Genomic DNA, 20,417 nt, shown 5'->3' with positions numbered 1-20,417 from the left:
TTTATAATTACGCAATTCAGCACATTTTAGTGTGTCAATACCAGTGTACTGTGTGTTCTTAGCAGGGGATGTTTAATTGCACCTGCATTTATTACCAAATAGAATAGTTGAAAGTTTGTTTAAAAAGGGAAGGGGGAGAGAAAAAAATTGATAAAGAAATAAAGACAAGAGAATAAAAATATGAGCCCTAGGAGACCTCAGGGTGTCATATACCAATTGGAGCACTTTTGATTCTGGTAAAATGAATTTATGCCTGAATCAAATTTTTTCCCCAATTTATTAGAATTGGACCCGAAACGAACTTCAAGAGATGCGCTCATCTGTACTTACTCATATGTGGTACCACAAGTTTTACACTTAAGAAGCTACTCATGATTATACAGGGTGGGCCATTTATATGCTGTGAAGATATGAGATGTGCAGCACCTGAAACTACGGATACTGGAAGCCTGTGCTAGCATTTCTCCTGCGGTGTTGCTATCAGTGTGTGAAGAGTGGGAGAAGAGGGTTGCATTGACAATCCAACAAAATGGGCAGCACATTGAACACATTTTATAAGTGGTCAGAAACTTGTAAATAACTCATGAAAGAATAAAGTTATGTTAAAACCAAGCACACTATTGTTTTTCTTGTGAAATTCCCAATAAGTTTGATGTGTCACATGACCCTCTTCCTATTGAAAAAACTAAAGTTGGATTCAAAATGGCTGACTTCAAAATGGCCGCCATGGTCACCACCCATCTTGAAAAGTTTCCCCCCTCACATATACTAATGTATGTTCAACAAACAGGAAGTTAATATCACCAACCATTCCCATTTTATTAAGGTGTATCCATATAAATGGCCCACCCTGTAGATTGGCAACTAGAAGTAATCCTTAGTGCTGACACACCGGCATCGCATGGCCAGTCAGTGTCTGAGATATCGTCAAAATCAGTGAAGCCATGCAGAACTGATAACTCCTTGCAGTTTTCTAAAGGCCACTCATTTTTTCTGTAAGCTGTGCAGCCATTAGCAAACTACAAGGAGTTACTATTTCCGTTATTAGCAATCTGCTTGGCCCTGCTGCTCTTGGCCACAGTGCCGCTGCTATTTAGCTGTGCAATGTCCATGTGACAATTGCTACGTTTGACAGAATTTAACCATGACATTGATTTCTGGCTTTTAGATTATTTAGTAGCATGATTTTTGTCTATTTTGTAATGACTAACTTCTAATAAAATAAAGTCAGATAAAAAGTGACAGATTTACTTGAAACACCACTCCCGGTTATTTTTCAGACGTCTCTGAGAAATAAAGATCTTGATTGCATTAGATCAAGACGTGTTTGCTGTTAATCAAAGAGCTGTAACTTGTTTGATTTTAATTATTACCTCATCCACTCACAAAGTAAATTGTGCAGGTGCTCTGTTTAAGTGCTATACTGTGGTTCTGCCACGCTTCATGCATTGATTAATATCTAATTTCCATGAATCATGTAAAGAGCTAATCAAACTTTAATATGCCGATCTTTTTTTTTTTCTGGATTTGATTAGTGACACTCTCATCACTACAGAAAATTAAACATGAAATAGATGTTGCTACGGAGAGATGTCTCAACCGTTTATTGCTGTGTCTTTTATAGATTATATAAGATTTATACAAATAACATAAGTCTACAATAATCACAATACATTGGAATTCATTTATAATAAATGATGCACATTAGCATTTTAATTGTGAAAATATCTGCAACGTGAAGTAAGTTCTATGGTTAACTCATTAGTGGGCACTAAAATGTATGTTTATCATGACAATAGGCATTATGTAAATAGGATACAAAGATGTTGGCGGATTGGGAATTGCTAAATTCAAACAATCCAAAGAAATATTCACAGTGATTCAGGGTGGGGGGCAAAAGTAGCAATAATGAAAAGTCTGTATAATTGCACCACAGAATCCTCATAGTGGAGCTGAATCTATGGGAGTTCTGAGTACAGCTAACCAAGTGTCTGTGCTGGGAGTTATAATTGTACCACAGCTGTAGTGCCAGATATTGGTGATCACTGCCTTACATAACATATATGGGCATAACTATAACCATAGTAGACATAGCACTTGCGATGGGGCTCAGAGGTTGAGGGAGTCCGATAAGGTGCACGAACATTATACATTTTTGTGGGTAATAACAATATGGTGGCTTTTTGGGGTTTTGTGATATATTGTGTTATTATACATACCTTTAATTATTCCTACTTATGCTGCTGTTTTAATTCTGGTACAGTAGGTATTGGGGGCCCCATCTTATTTTGCTATGGGTCTTATACATTATAGTTATGCCCCTGTTATTCACTATGTATTTGGGCCTGTGGACATGCATCGGTTTACTGTTTTCCGGTCAGTGTATCACTGTTAGCACTTGTTTTCCACATGTTTACCACACGTCCTGCTGAGTGAACAGATTTCATCTTGAATGTGACTTTTCCTTGCACGGCAGGCTCCCATGCCATTCTTGTGACACAATTTATTATCTTGATGGTACTTGTTATTTATAGCCGAAAAGGGTTTTCTGTATAGTTTTTCTCGACAGCGACACTTCTCAAAATTTAGCTGGAGAGGTGTAGGTCTGAATCTATGCCATGCATCGTTAGCTCAAAATTAGGTTTTCAAGACCTTTACTTATGTGCTTCTTTTAATAATTACACTAAGCCACCAGTGCAGGGCTGCTGTGTGTCTCTAAATGATGTTGGCCAGACACACACTAAATCAATAAGCCATGCCTCCCAACTTTAGAAAACTACAAATAGGGACAATGGCAGTGGCATGCACAGCAATTTGTTTCATACTAAACCATGCCCCTAACTCTGCCCAATGCATAACTATACACACCAATCCCGCGCAGTCCCCTTAGTGCCCCCACAAAGTAATTATTACTCCTTTGCACCACCACACAGTAACAATGTCCACATAGTGCCCCCCACAGTAGTTATGCCCACATTGTGCCCCCCAGTAGTTATGCCCACATTGTGGCATGTGGGCTAATATTTTATGCTGGGCTCTGGTTTTTACAATATACTGTAATATTTGTTTATCGCTGCAGGGGGAGGTACACTTATTTTACTTGCACTGTGGAGATTGTTCAGTGCCACTGTGGCATGTGGTACCAGTAGGGTAGTATTTTGTGAAGCACTATTGTAATTTTGCACTTCTGGGAGGTGTTTTTTGCTGCACTGTGGTGTTTGGCACTGTTGGAGTGTTACGTTGTTCTGTACTGTGATACTTGGTGCTGAAGTTTGCTTGGTGCTGAGCATTTCCATTTTCTTATTTCCTCCCTTGTGGATTCCCATCCTTAAAACACACCTCAGGTTTTAGATTGGGTTTATATCTGAAACCTAAGGGGACTTTTGCCCTGTATGTTTGGGGATATTATCTTCCTGAAAAGTCCAGCCATGTTGATGTTTAGACTATATGGAGAGGTGGCTATGAAGATTTTTGGTTACAAACATACAGTATTTAGTGGAATATATTATGCTGTTGATTTTTGCCACACCATCATATGTGGCATAAGATGGTTTGCTGTGTATGCAGTGCCTTTCTCACTAAACATACTTTACCAATATTGTTACTTTTGCCCACATCACGCAATTTCATTTTGTATTTTTCTTTTATGAAAGGTTTTTAAGGTTGAACTCTTCCACAAATCAGAGGTTACATCTGTCATTGTTTGTTGGAATTTGAAAAATGTATAATTTTAGAGTGTTAATTATTTTCATCAATATGTTTAAAATAATGCGCTCTTCTTAAAGGGGTTATGCAACCAGTACATATTGTACATCATGTAGGAAAACTTGGTCTCGACCGAAGTTGCGCGAGACTTAGGTAAATGACTTCACTATTCCTATCTGCGTATTTAAAACATTTTAAAATAGGAATCCGAAGTAGGCTTCGGTACTGGCAGGTTAATACAAAAATAGGTTACACAAAGAATGGCGTAAAGCAGTGGTAAAGCCCCTCACAAGAGCTTAACTCAGAAACTAATAGATAACCTATAATAGGATACTGGGAGCTAATAAGCTATAAAAATATTGTTTTATTGAATATATAGTTAAAAACATTCAAAGAGATGACAGACAAATGCACAAAGTGCAGTACAATCCTGGGAGAATTTGTAAAGGACAACAATGTAAAAAGATAAATGACCTGATTGTAAATACTTATGAATAAAACAGAACTGCCGTATGAAATATATATTAAGAAAGTGCCCACTATTGGTAAGGGTGCAAATAGTATCAACAAAGGCAAAGTGCAAGTGCAAAACTGCTATGTGAGCAGAAAAGAAAGAGGCAACTCTCCAATGTGGGTCTCTGAATATATATATATACCAGTTCAACTGAACGGATAGTAAAGTGCATGTGCAAATTACAAAAAAGTCACAAGAAAAAAACATAGTAAATGTTTTTGTCAAAAAGCAAAATCCGCAAAAAGGTAAGACAAACAAGCAAGTAAAGAAGATAAGGTCACGTACCGTGTGTAAAGTAGTAACGAATCCACAGGAAGACTGCACACCTTGGTACTGAAGCCGATTTCGGATTTTAAAATGTTTTTAAATATGCAGATAGGAATACCGAAGACATTTACCGAAGTCTTGTACATTTTGGTACTCCTTTCCTGATCGAAGACGGATCTCAAACGTAAATGGCTATAACGCCAGATGACCACCTTTTTATTCTGGCATTTTTGTCTTCAAGAAAAAAGATGATAATCTGTTATTATATTGAACTCTCTTCCTAATAAATAGTGACGCAACACCTAGAAAGGTTAATTGCTAGCCCTTCTTTCTCTATAGTGAAACACTTTTGCTCTCAGGGAAATAGCTTCCTACTCAAATAAAGAATTGGGTGCTCCTCATCATTAATCTCTTGGGTAAGGACGGCACCAAGTCCAACCTCAGATGTATTTGTCTGTACAAAAAATGGTTTATTGAAGTTTGGGCTTTGCAAAACTGGCTCTTTACACATGATAAAAATTTCCTGAAAAGCTAAATCACATTATTTTGTCCATACCATGTCCTCTCTGCTGTGCTTTTTAATAAGATCAGTTAGGGGAGTGACTATGGTAAAGAATTCTGGGATAAAACGTTGGTAGTAATCAACAAGACCAAAAAAGATTGAATTTCTCTTTTTGTGGTTGAAATACCAGCATGGTAAAGCATTTTTCATCCAACTCCAATCTGATGTTGGATGATTTTTCATATTTCCATTGAATGGCCGCTGCAAGATGCTGTGGTAGCCATGCTGGTTCAGTATGCCTTCAATTTTGAATAAATCCCCAACAGTGTCACCAGCAAAGCACCCCCACACCATCACACCTCCTCCTCCATGCTTCACGGTGGGAACCAGGCATGTAGAGTTCATCTGTTCACCTTTTCTGCATCGCACAAAGACACGGTGGAAGGAACCAAAGATCTCAAATTTGGACTCATTAGACCAAAGCACAGATTTCCACTGGTCTAATGTCCATTCCTTGTGTTCTTTAGCCCAAACAAGTCTCTTCTGCTTGTTGCCTGTCCTTAGCAGTGGTTTCCTAGCAGATATTCTACCATGAAGGCCTGATTCACACAGTCTCCTCTTAACAGTTGTTCTAGAGATGTGTCTGCTGCTAGAACTCTGTGTGGCATTGACCTGGTCTCTAATCTGAGCTGCTGTTAACCTGCGTTTTCTGAGGCTGGTGACTCGGATGAACTTACCCTTCGCAGCAGAAGTGACTCTTGGTCTTCCTTTCCTGGGGCATGTGAGCCAGTTTCTTTGTAGCGCTTGATGGTTTTTGTGACTGCACTTGGGGACACTTTCAAAGTTTTACCAATTACTGACTGACCTTCATTTCTTAAAGTAATGGTGGCCACTCGTTTTTCTTTACTTAGCTGCTTTTTTCTTGCCATAATACAAATTCTAACAGTCTATTCAGTAGGACTATCAGCTGTGTATCCACCTGACTTCTCCACAACGCAACTGATGGTCCCAACCCCATTTATAAGGCAAGAAATCCCACTTATTAAACATGACAGGGCACACCTGTGAAGTGAAAACCATTTCAGGTGACGACCTCTTGAAGCTCATCAAGAGAATGCCAAGAGTGTGCAAAGCAGTAATCAAAGCAAAAGGTGGCTACTTTGAAGAACCTAGAATATGACATATTTTCAGTTGTTTCACACTTTTTTGTTATGTATATAATTCCACGTGTGTTAATTCATAGTTTTGATGCCTTCAGTGTGAAACTACAATTTTCATAGTCATGAAAATAAAGAAAACTCTTTGAATGAGAAGGTGTGTCCAAACTTTTGGTCTGTACTGTATGTGCATGAAAGGGAAACTTGATAAAACAATATGGAAAAATCAAAGTGCATGAGTAAAAATCACAGTACAATACTGAAAAGCAAAAAAAAAAACAACGTAACTTTATTGTAGCTACTACAAGTTAGGGCATTTTTCAATAAATTCTCGCATTGAAGGCATTGAAAGGCAGCATTTTTCTTTTTAGAAAATCTTCAGGTCAGTTAAGATATCCAAAAGAATCCAAATATATCTAAAATAAAGTATTAACCAAATTATGACAAACAGTGTGATCAATGACTTACAAATCAGAAAGCTCAGGTGTGGAGTTTGTACAATTTTCATCATATTGTTAGTCAATGAGGCTAAATGCTATTCACCACAGACTACAGGCATACAATAATAAACTGCTAGACATACAAGATATATTCAGAAAGGTAGAGGAACAATAGATAATATGCTAATACATGTTGGGTAACTTAAAAAAGTACCTCTTAAATACTGTGCAACTCATATTATTTTCTAAACATGTGTTGTAGTGAGTGTTTAGTACAAGACCACAGAATTTAGGGATGAAAGATAGAACAGGAGATTTTAACTATGCTGGCTGGACTCTACACACCAGAACTAGCTTCAACTATAGCAGTCTCATTTCCATGGTACTAGCAGTGTCTCCTAGAACTCAGATACCTCCAGGACTTACATTATGGTAGAATTGAATAGGATCTGGACAGTTACATGAACAATAATCTGAAGCATGAGTCAACACTAACAAGTAACTGAACTTCTCCAAGAAAGTTGGCACTTACCAATAGATGACAGGAACAATAAGGCGTATGGGAGGTAAAACGTGCCAAAATTAAAATGAAATTTAAAAAAACTAAAATTATAATTAAAATAAGGTTTTAACATTTTAATTTCATCTAATGTCTGCAAAATGCATGCCAAAATAAAAAAGAAAATTCAATTTCTCAATTTGAATTTTCTTTTCCAACTGTACTGTGGGTAAAAAGTGTCAAAATAAATGTAAAAGTAAATAGATTTTTTTTATTTTAAATTTCCACTTTATCAATTATTTCTCCTCTTCTTATAGTAGGTTTTTCATGTCAAAATCATAAATCAAATGAAAACACCATGTAGAAGCTGAAAATGGTAGATTGAGATGTCAATTTCATCTATTGCAGGCATTTTTCTTGCCAAAAGTCAAATGAAAAAGAAAGCCCTTTTACATTTTCATTTTAATGTTGTACTAACATTCAGATTATTTTAAACGAGCAGTAGTGGGCATGGTGCAGCATGCAAAATGCTGTTGTTTAATTCCTGACTGAATAGACAGTGACTCTATATGTCCACTAGAGGGCTCTGTGCTTCTCCACATTTCCAACAGCTAACACATGATCAAGTTTGTCATTCCAATAGATGGAGCTGTCACAGCGAAATCTTAGTACTGTGCTGAATGCATAGGATAAGATTATGAATCTATTATACGGTGCCTTCTTTTTGAGGAGTGAATTATACTAGGATTATGATTATTTCATAAACGCTGCTGCCCTGTTGACCCCGTGGTGGACGTTGCTCCAGAAAAGTGCCAAGAAGCTTAACAAGTTGCAAATGATGGTACGCATGTCATGCGCCATAATCGGTGACTTTTTTACATCAGTATAGTGGCATAAAACGATTAGTAAATGTCCTCCATTGTGTCTGACCAAAAATCAGGGTGCATGACTTGCAGAAACGCGGAGCATCCTTGGCATCACTGTTCTGATTGCTGGGAGAGTTCGGACCACCATAATCAGTATTGGTGGCCTACAATAGTGTTCATAAACCTTTCGACCAGGGGTATAGCTATAGGAGGTGCAGAGGTAGCAGTTGCTACTGGGCCCAGGAGCCTGAGGGAGTCCAAAGACTTCTGTGCCGCTTAAGAAGACATTGGTATTATACAAAGTACATGATGGTCAAGTCACTCCTCTGGCTGAAGAAAAGGGGTTAGGGCAGAAATTTGGCATGGGGGTAGGTGTTGCCGTTTCAATTTTTGCCTCAGGCACCGCAAAGGCTATGTGTTTCCCTGCCCTGGGCACAAAGCACTGAGGTAAGGGGGCCCAAGCTGAACTCTTGCACCGGGGCCCATGAGCCTTTAGCTTTGCCACTGCCTTCGGCACTCCAACTGCTGTGAAACTACAACTCCCAGAATGCACATTTAGTTATCTGTTCTTGTAACTCCCATAAATGTGAAAGGAGGATTCTGGGAGCTGTAGTTTCAGAACAGTTGGAGCTCCGGAGGTTGCTGATCTCCAGCCTACGATATTGATATATGGTGTGCACAATACAGTTCTGTGTGGTGCAGTCTTCATGTGTGTGAAGTCCTGACAAAAGAATAGGTGAGGGTCTGTCATTTTATAAATCTGCAGTAGTAAAATCCACAGCAAATCATGCCACTGAATTAAAATCTGCACCGCAGTCCAATTTGCGCAGTGAATTTTGTTTGTAACATGTGGCTGAGACCCCTTAAAATCATATCCACTTTGCTGGCACGTAAACGCTGTGGACCTGCCACCATATACTTGTGTGCAGCAAATCTACAGCGTTTAGGTCCAGTGTGACATGATGTACCCTCATTTTTCCATGTAGCTATAGGGTAGGCCCCTGAATAAGTTCTTCTGGTGGGCCCTAAGCACCCTAGTCCAACAATGACCCCAGGCACTAGGTGAATTTACTTTTCTGGAGCTCCTGCATTCAATTGTATCTGCGTCCACTGGACGCAAATAGAATTGAGCATCTGGCAGCTCCAGTGGAAGAAACAAACGATTGGTTCCCTGTCCCTTCATTCCGGGCGCTTCTCTGTGACGTAGATGATGTTATCACACTGCCTGTGACGTTACACCAGAGCAGACCTGTTAGAAGAGGCCTGTCTGCATCGCTGCATGATCATCGTGGGACCCCTCTGGGACAGTTTAGTTGAGACTCTCCTTCCCTTTTCTGTTCATGTGCCTGAAAACTGACCCCTGGCCCCAATACTGAATCAAACTGTAATATTGACCCCTTACCCTAATACTGCTGCTAACTGTAATAATAACCCTAATTCTAATACAGAGCCTAACCATAATACTGACCCTAACCTTATTACTAATCCTAATACGGACTCCAAACTATAATACGAACCCTAATAATAACGGTAACTGTAATAGTGACCCTATTATTAATTGTAACCCTAAGGGCTCATGCACATGACCATATGTATTTTGCAGTCTGCAAAAAAATGATCCGCAAAAAATACGGATGTCGTCCATGTGCATTCTGTATTTTGTGGAACAGAACAGCTGGCCCCTAATAGAACAGTCCTATCCTTGTCCATAATACAGACAATAATAGGACATGTTCAATTTTTTTGCTGAACGGACATACAGAAACAGAATGCGCACACACGGAATAACTTCCGTTTTTTTGCGGACCCATTGAAATGAATGGTTCCACATACAGTCCGCAAACAAAATCCAGGTCGGACACAGAAAGAAAATACGTTCGTGTTCATGAGCCCTAAACTGACCCTAACCTTAATACCGACCAAACCATGACAGTTAGGGGTCATGCACACAAACATATTTTCTTTCTGTTTTCGTTCATTATTTTTTTTTGTGTGTGGAACCATTCATAAAAATAAAAAAACTGAAGTTACTCTGTGTGCATTTCGTTTCCGTATGTCTGTTCTGCAAAAGAATAGAACATGTCTTATTATTGTCCGCATTACAGACAAGGATAGGACTGTTCTATTAGAGGCCAGCTGTTCCGTTCCGCAAAATACGGAATGCAAACGTATTTTTGGCGGATCCGGTTTTTGCAGACCATAAAATACATACATTTGTGTGCATGAGCCCTTACCCTAAGGGCTCATGCACACAAATGTATGTATTTTATAGTCCGCAAAACACTGATCCACAAAAAATACGGATGCCATCTGTGTGACATCCGTATTGCATCCATTTTTCTTTTCCTTTTTTTTTTTTTTCGTGGATCCATTGTAACAATGCCTGTCCTTGTTTTTTTATTTTTGACATGAAAAGAAAAAACACTATAGGAAGAGGAGAATTAGGTGTAAATTTTAAATGAAAAAGGCAATTTATTTTTATATTTATTTTTGACACTTATTACCCACACTGGAGTTGGGGGAAAAAATTCAAATGGAGAAACTGAGTTTTCTTTATAATTTTGGCATGCATTTTGCAAACACTAGACGAAATTAAAATGTTAAAACTTTATTATAATTTTAGGTTTTTCAATTTAATTTTAATTTTATAAGGAGATGGTAAATGAATAATGGCCTAAACACATGGTGGTGATGACAGTCATGTAATGGAGCAGATTGATGTTGATAAACAGACATGACTAAAACAGACAACTGAACCTAGCTAACTCTCCCTTAATCCTTTTCTAAATCTATCCCTGATCACTGTCCCTAGCACCACCACGGAATCTCACAATCCCCCAAAATATCCCTATTTGAAAACCACAATCTGCAATGCTGACCCTAACACAACAGGAGGAGGAATCTAGAAGTCTAGGACCAAGAGTCAAGAAGCCCAAACTGTTTGTAATTTTATTCATTCAATCTCTAATATTTCTATGCTTAGAAGTCCAGCAGCTGATTGACATTCAGGAGACAAGGCTTCACATGAGCCTCAGTTGAAGGGACTGCATTTTTTTAACCCTTGTATTTAAGAAACAGCTGAACATTTTTAATAAAGACCAACTGAAAAAATGATGTGTAGCCCAAAGTTAGTAAAATGCAGTCATAAAAAAAAAAAAAAAAATGCCCCAGAGGTGTCTACTATCTTAAATTGGAGAAATTTGGTTCTGTAGTATAAAGTGTGCCTACTGGTGATCACTTATGAGTTCATTTCATCTTAAATACAAATAAACTAAAAATGCTCCCAAGTGTGTTCCTTCTGCCACTTGTGTATTGCTGTACTTTTAAAAACTGTGAATAATTGTGTTCAGCAAAAGTACAATGGCTCATACAAGAGGAATTTAGAGTTTTCCAATCTACAAAAGCAAATAATCCTGCTACAAAAATTAATTGAAATATACAGTATAAAATGATTACTAGAGATGAAATTCGTTCAAGCTTCATTTGGTGGTAACAGCAGAATTGCGTTATGGATTCCGTTACCACTGACCATAACGCCATTCTATGATGGAATGCATAGCGAAATGACTTTAGAGGCATTCCGTTATTCATTCTGTGATAATAAAAGTCTATAGGCTGCAAAACGGATCCGTCCTATGCAGGGGAAAGGCAATCCGTTATGCATTCAGTCATAGAATTGCGTTATGGTCCGTGGTAACGGAATCCATAACACAATTCTGCTTTTACCACCAAACGAAGCGTGAAAGAACTTTATAACATGAAATTTACTCATCTCTAATGATTACTATTTGCTTGTAGTCATAAACTTCCCTGGTACTTTAAAATAAGAAAATGATAAAAATGTTAAATAATAATAAACTGCAGAAAAAAGGAGTCCTGCCCACACAAGCTTACAATCTAAAGGAATGAAATAGCAAAGTCTCTACTTGCTTTTCTGTGGTATCAATATATTCTCTATTTATGAGTCATTATGTTGATAAAAGCACAACCTTTTCCTGAACTCAACAGAAAAAATTGAAAAAGGAATAACCATATGAAATGTCATCTGATAATCTGATGGTGCAATATTACATAGAAATAAAAAATCTTCATAATTCCCTTGTATGTTTTATTCTATTATAAAAGTCTCCTAAGTTATTTCCTACTTTATTTTAGTATAATCCAGCCATCTGTTGTCATTAATGAGACAGGTTTGACTACACTTTAGCTCCAGTAGCATTTGTTATTTTGCAACTGGCCATGTTGGCAGAGCAGGACCCCATAGAGCATCATTACAATTGCTCGAGAGAGAAGTCTCTTGACATGCCATTTCGCTGCTTCGACTGTAGATTGTGCTGATTTTATAGACCACAATCTGTTGAACATGCTTTTCGATTGTCTCAGCAGTAGCAACACAACAACTTGAAGTTAATTTTATCAACACAGAGAGGGAAAACTTTTAAAACAAAAATTGCTGCAAGCAAAAGCTGAAAGTTAAACTTTTTGAGAAAGTGGTTATTAGAATTGGAAAAAGGCAGCAAAAACATTTTCGTACAATGTAGATTCATTCAGGCAAATAAGGACATTTCACAGCTCTGATTTAAATAGATCAATGCCTTGTAACATTTATCGGTGGTGGTTACTAATCAGCTTATTTCCCTATTGATCATTATTTAACTGTTGAACTGACATATTGAAGAATAATAAGACAGTACATACTGTAGATAATGCAGCTGACATTAGCTGATTGTTTTCTCGTGACACATTGTAGTTCATGATAGTTACAAATTTGAGTAAATATATTTCACCTTTATTTGTGAAAAAATCCCAAATTTACCCAAAATTGGGAAAAATTCCCAATTTTTTAAATATCAATTTCTCTACTTTCATAATAGATAGTGATACCTCATATAATAGTTATTACTTTAAATTTCCCATATGTGTAGTTCATGTTTGGATCATTTTGAAAATTACATTTTATTTTTTGGGGACATTAGAAGGCTTAGAAGTTTAAAAGCAAATTTTTCAGAAGACCCACTTTTTAAGAACAGTTCAGGTCTGAAGTCACTTTGTGAGGCTTACATAATAGAAACCACCCAAAAATGAACCCATTTTAGAAACTACACCCCTCAAGGTATTCAAAACTGATTTTACAGACTTTGTTAACCCTTTAGGTTTTTTAATGCAGATTTTTACATTTTAATCCATTCTTTCCAGTAGCCAAGCAAGGGTTAACAGCCAAACAAAACTCAATATTTATTACCCTGTTTCTGCGGTTTACAGAAACACCCCTCATGTGGTCAAAAACTACTGTATGGCCACATGGCAGGGCGCAGAAGGAAAGGAACGCCATATAGTTTTTGGAAGGCTGATTTTGCTGAACTGGTTTTTAGATGCAATATCCAATTTGAAGCCCCCCTGATGCACCCCTACAGTAGAAACTCAAAAAAGTGACCACATTCTGGAAACTACGGGAAAAGGTGCCAGTTTTATTGGTACTATTTTGGGGTACATATGATTTTTAATTGCTCTTTATTATGTTTTTTTTGTGAGGCAAGGTAACCCAAAAAGTTATGTTTTGGCCCTGTTTATATTTTTTATTTTTTAACAACATTCATCTGACAGGCTAGATCATGTGCTATTTTTATATAGCAAGTTGTTACGGGCGCAATGATATCAAATATGTCTACTGTCTATGTTTGTTTGTTTCAGTTTTACATATTAAAGCATTTTTGATGAATTATGTTTTTGTATCTTAATTTTCTGAACGCCCTATTTTTTTATTTTTCTTGTGCTGGGGCTCGTTTTTTGCAGGAAGAGTTGCTGTTTTTATTCGTACCATTTTTAGGTACATATCATTTTTTGATCATTCATTATCACACTTTATGGGGCAAGGTGACCAAAAATTTGTTGTTTTGGCGCAGCTTTTATTTATTTATTTAGTATTACAGCGTTTATCTGAGGGATTAGGTCATGTGACTTTTTTATAGAGCAGTTCGTTATAGACGTGGCAATACCTAATATGTCTACTTTTTCTTATTTATTTAAGTTTTACACAAGAATAGCATTTCTGAAACCGAAATAATGATGGTTTAGTGTGTCCATAGTCTGAGAGCCATAGCTTTATTATTTTTTGACCGATTGTCTTAGGAAAGGCTACTTTCACACCTGCGTTAGGTGCGGATCCATCTGGTATCTGCACAGACGGATCTGCACCTATAATGCAAACGCCTGTATCCGTTCAGAACGGATCCGTTTGCATTACCATGAACCAAAAAGTCACTTAATGTCAATGGGACGCGGATCCATTTTCAATTGCACCATATTGTGTCAGTGAAAATGGATCCGTCCCCATTGTCTTACATTGTAAGTCAGGACGGATCTGTTTGGCTCTGCATCGTCAGGCGGACATCAAAACGCTGCAAGCAGCGTTTTGGTGTCCGCCTCCAGAGCCGAATGGAGATGGAACGGAGGTAAACTAATGCATTCTGAATGGATCCTTATCCATTCAGAATGCATTGGGGCTAAACTGATCCGTTTTGGGCCGCTTGTGTTAGCCCTGAAACGGATCTCACAAGCGGACCCAGAAACGCCAGTGTGAAATTAGCCTAAGATCTCATTTTTTGTGAGATGAGGTGATGGTTTCATTGGTACTATTTTGGGGGGTATATGCCTTTTTGATTGCTTAGTGTTGCAATTTTTGTGATGTAAGGTGACAAAAATGGCTTATTTTTTTTACACAGATTTTATTTAAATTTTTCACGATGTTCACCTGAGGGGTTAGGTCATGTGACATTTTTAAAGAGCAGGTTGTTACGGACGCGGCGATACTTAATATGTCTACTTTTTTATTTGTTTCATTTTAACACAATGATAGCAGTTTTGAAGCAAAAAAAGGATATTTTAGTGTCTCCATTGTCTGAGAGTGATAGCTTTTTTATTTTTTGGGCGATTGTCTTAGCTATGTGCTGATTTTTTGCGGGATGAGGTGACCGTTTTATTGATACCATTTTGTAGGACATACACCTTTTTGATCGCTTGTTGTACTTTTTGTGATGTAAGGTGACAAAAATGGCTTTTTTTTACACCGTTTTTATTTTTCAATTTTTCATGATGTTTACTGGACAGGGTGGATCAAGTGATATATTTATAGAGCCGGTCATTACGGATGCGGGGATTCCTAATATGTGTGTTTTTTCTTTCCGTTTTTTACTTTAAAATAACTTTTTTTACTTAACAACTTTATTAATTTTATTTAAAACACTTTTTTTTTTACTTTTTTTTGCTTCACTTTATTTCTGACGTTCACTTTTGGGGTCTGATCCCTTCTGCAATGCATTACAATACATCTGTATTGTAATGCATTGCCTGTTCGTGTACTACAGTGAGTAGTACACTAACAGGTTGTCTAGGAGACCCAGCCTGAGGCTGAATCTCCTGAGCACCCGTAGATGGCAGGTCTCGATGCTGTGCAAGGCATTGGGCAGCCTCTGCACTGCATCAGACTGCCTTCTGACACATCAAGTCCCCGCCACAGCAGCGTGGGGACTTGATGTGCTCCCTCACCCGACACAAACCCTTCTGTGTCACAGTCAGCGCGGACCGTTGCATAGAAGGGGCTAATCCACCAGCATCAGCTTTTACAGTGATGCCGGTGGATACAGCAGGGGCCCAGCTACCAAGGATTGCCAGGCCCCTGCTGTGATTGGGCGCGCACCGCTTCGGTGTCCGCCTGATGATCATGACGTACTATTATGTCAAATTGCAGTCAAACGCAGTGGCTTCCAGTGCATCATGTATCAGGAAGGGCTTACGGAGTAATGTCTGTTTGATGTCCAACTGTTCTTGGCATAATCAAATGGATAACATCTTTGTATGGAGAAGCCACACTGGGGTAGTCATTGTCTAGGAGTCAAGGCTTGGGATACATCACAAATAGAGATAAGCAAACCGAAGCTGATGAAGTAGAATTCGTTACAAATTTCAGGAAAATTCGATTCGCACCGAATGCGAATTTCCTCACACTTCGTAGTAACGAATTGCATTTTTCCTAAAATGGCTGCTACACGTGTGAGTGAGGACATGGAGAAAGTAAGTCTGGGAAGACGGGATCACCCATACTGACATGCATGCAGCCAATCAGCAGCCAGCCCTGTGATGTCTGTATAAATACGGCAGCCATATTAGATTCTGTCATAAACCAGCGTACTTAGTGCAGGGAGAGATGTGTCTGCAGGCTCTAGGGACAGTGATAGAAAAATCGTCATTGTGCTAAAAAAATAAAAATAAAATTTACAAGTGCAGGGAAATTCAAGGTGTAGGGAAAGGATAGGGAGGAATCGTTGCACTGCATTTCTGTTGAACAGGGTTCAGTCAGGGAGGTGACAGCCTGGGTAATAGGAACATTCCTATTACACCTTGCAGCACTGACTGGCAATACAAATTGCCATTATACAGCTCTGTAATTCCAGCAAACCGTTTTTATTAGGGTGCAAGTGCTGATTGATACAGGCATTAACAGGGTTTATTACAATATTACAAGAAAATATGTCTACGCTTTATTTGCTCTAGTGCGGTGCAGTTATATGTTCTAAAGCATTTTTTTTTTCGATTGTATTAGTGGGAAAAAAAGGGCTTATTGGTCATTGTGTGGTGAAGTGCAAAAATGACAGCCCTTTTTGTCGTGTATTAGTGGAAAAAGGAAAGATATCTTTGACGCCTAGTGGTGCAGTTATCAGTTTTAAAGCCCTTTTTTGTGTGTGTAACGGAACGCCTGGCACCCTGACCGGGTACCTCCGTCGATAGATGCTCCTAGTGCTTTCCGAGGACTCCAAGCACTCCACCTGACACCGTACGCACTGCAGACCCCACGAACCGCCGCAGCTTGGTTGGGGTCTCACCGTCCTCCACCCACGCTGGACCCAAGACCGGGCTTCAGCTTCCAGTGGGTGAACCTCTCCTACATCCAGAGAGCAGGAACCTTGAACAAGCTCTTACAAGAGCTTATATTCAGGGGAGTATTGTGATATAGCAATCCCCAAGAGTGTAGTTATCGCATTCCCCAAACATGAGCCAAAACTTCATGAAGGTATAAAAGCAGCCTCTGACTGTACTTGCACGTACAGCCTCTTTTATTCACCATCCACAAACATAGTACTGCCCACAGGGTTTTGAAATACAACCAATCAATATATTACAACACATACAATGTAAGTACAGCAACCAATCGGACACAGGACAGATATGTAGCAATTCAGGATACATAAACACAACACATCCCCACAATGCATCATGGTTTCCTCCTCTCTGCCCTGGAGACACCCGAGGAGCAATCCTAGTATCTCTCAGGACAAAGGGAAATTGCCAATACACATGTGGAGACAACAGGACAAAAATCACCATTTAAACACACAATGGGACAATGGCACAATGGGACAATAGAAACAAACCCAGCATATTCCTCTCCTCTGTCTAGGAGATAATTGAGTCAATTTCTGTATCTACTCAACTATCTCCTAAGCTGAAAAGTTACACTTCTTATAAATTGTTACAACTTTGTGAGTTTGCATTGTACATACATATAACTTATATCAATTTAACCAGTATAACTTGGGGACAAACCTATCCAAAATTCACTTGAATAGGTTCAGGGGTTTAAAAGTTAGTAAAAGTATCTTAAAGGGCCGTAATCCTGGGGCAGGAGGCTGGCAAATAGCCCCCTCCAAAACACCGTGGCGAGGTTGGTTTTGCCACAGTGTGTATTAGTGGAAGAAGGAAAAATGTCTTTGCTGCTCAGCGGTGCAGTGAGATATTTTAGAGCCCAGTTTGCCGTGTATTACTGTTAAAATACAAATATATATACGCCTTTCATTGTTGCACTTATCTTATCTGCGGGGCGAATAGATACCGGGTGACTGGGATGCTCCATGACCTTTCCAGGAAACTTAACTTAAATTCGCCAATATATTATCTTAATCTTATATGGAAATTCACGGACAATCAATTTGCCAAGCCTTTTGTGCCGGAGAACGTGTATTATTAAATCGTGCCGAGCCAAGGTGACCTCCTCATGCTGCTGCCACCTCCACACTCTGTCATTGTGCCACTCTGTGGATTCTTCCTGTTGCTGCCGCCACCTCCAGTCTCTGTCATTGGGCCACTCTGTGGTCTCCTCATGCTGCTTCTACCTCACCACTCTGTCATACGGCTATTCTGTGGACTTCTAATGCTGATTCCACCCTCCTCACTTCATGACTGGGCCACTATTTTGCCTTTTTGGCTTGGCTGACATCATTATTTATTTGACCCTTTTTATGATCTGTCAGAAGGAAGGAAAAATGAGATGCACATTGGATCTCGTCTGTGTAGCAGCTGTAAGGCCTGTATGGTCCCATCAGAATTAACTTGTGATTTTGTAGCCAAAATCAGGAGTGGGTACAAAACACAGAGGACATGCAAATGTTCAGTTCATGTTTCATTTCTGTTTTGGATCCACCCCTGTTTTTTGGCATTAGCAATACTGATGGATTACTGACCAAATGCTCACCGAGTGAAGGCGGATGCGCCACAGACAGGATCCGTTTTTTGGGGTTTATTGTTCTGACGGATCAGAGGGAGGGGAAAATAATCGGTGACGTCAACATAAACTTACTGCTGACACCCTCGTCACACTGTTGGGGGGTTCTACTTGTTTAAGCATTTAATAGAACAGTTTCTGTAGACATCTATGTGGAATCAGCTGACGAATGTGTAAAAGGAGTGCGCTTCTTCTTGGTGCTAACATCGACCTGTAAGGCTGAGTTCATACTTGAGTTATTTGGTCAGTTTTGGCCCCATGACTGCCCAAATAAGTGAAGTGTGCAGTGATTCTAAGAGCGACGCCTGTCATCTGCATGTCATACAGACTCACACTATTATTATTTCACTACCAAAGCAGACTCCCTATGTGTGTTACTGCAAGGTGCATTGTTCTACACCACTATAAAGGCTCTCCCCAGCCAGGAAATAACAATTTTTTATGCTATTTGCCAAAAATCCGGATCAAAATTCTGTGAAACAACAGAAAATATGTCATATTCTAGGTTCTTCAAAAAAGCCACCTTTTGCTTTGATTACTGCTTTGCACACTCTTGGCATTCTCTTGATGAGCTTCAAGAGGTAGTCATCTGAAATGGTTTTCACTTCACAGTTGTGCCCTGTCAGGTTTAATAAGTGGGATTTCTTGCCTTATAAATGGAGTTGGGACCATCAGTTGCGTTGTGGAGAAGTCAGGTGGATACACAGCTGATAGTCCTACTGAATAGACTGTTAGAATTTGTATTATGGCAAGAAAAAAGCAGCTAAGTAAAGAAAAATGAGTGGCTATCAGTACTTTAAGAAATGAAGGTCAGTCAGTCCGAAAAATTGGGAAAACTTTGAAAGTGTCCCCAAGTGCAGTCACAAAAACCAACAAGAGCTACAAAGAAACTGGCTCACATGCAGACCGCCCCAGGAAAGGAAGACCAAGAGTCACCTCTGCTGCGGAGGATAAGTTCATCCGAGTCACCAGCCTCAGAAATCGCAGGTTAATAGCAGCTCAGATTAGAGACCAGGTCAATGCCACACAGAGTTCTAGCAGCAGACACATCTCTAGAACAACTGTTAAGAGGAGACTGTGTGAATCAGGCCTTCATGGTAGAATATCTGCTAGGAAACCACTGCTAAGGACAGGCAACAAGCAGAAGAGACTTGTTTGGGCTAAAGAACACAAGGAATGGACATTAGACCAGTGGAAATCTGTGCTTTGGTCTAATGAGTCCAAATTTAAGATCTTTGGTTCCAACCACCGTGTCTTTGTGCGATGCAGAAAAGGTGAACGGATGGACTCTACATGCCTGGTTCCCACCGTGAAGCATGGAGGAGGAGGTGTGATGGTGCTTTGCTGGTGACACTGTTGGGGATTTATTCAAAATTGAAGGCATACTGAACCAGCATGGCTACCACAGCATCTTGCAGCAGCATGCTATTCCATCCGGTTTGCGTTTAGTTGGACCATCATTTATTTTTCAACAGGACAATGACCCCAAACACACCTCCAGGCTGTGCAAGGGCTATTTGACCATGAAGGAGAGTGATGGGGTGCTGCGCCAGATGACCTGGCCTCCACAGTCACAGGACCTGAACCCAATCGAGATGGTTTGGGGTGAGCTGGACCGCAGAGTGAAGGCAAAAGGGCCAACAAGTGCTAAGCATCTCTGGGAACTCCTTCAAGACTGTTGGAAGACCATTTCAGGTGACTACCTCTTGAAGCTCATCAAGAGAATGCCAAGAGTGTGCAAAGCAGTAATCAAAGCAAAAAGATGGCTACTTTGAAGAACCTAGAATATGACATATTTTCAGTTGTTTCACACTTTTTTGTTATGTATATAATTCCACATGTGTTAATTCATAGTTTTGATGCCTTCAGTGTGAATCTACAATTTTCATAGTCATGAAAATAAAGAAAACTC

This window comes from Bufo gargarizans, chromosome 5 (assembly GCF_014858855.1).
Source record: "Bufo gargarizans isolate SCDJY-AF-19 chromosome 5, ASM1485885v1, whole genome shotgun sequence".
NCBI classification, from domain to species: domain Eukaryota; kingdom Metazoa; phylum Chordata; class Amphibia; order Anura; family Bufonidae; genus Bufo; species Bufo gargarizans.
This window is presented reverse-complemented; position numbering follows the sequence as displayed.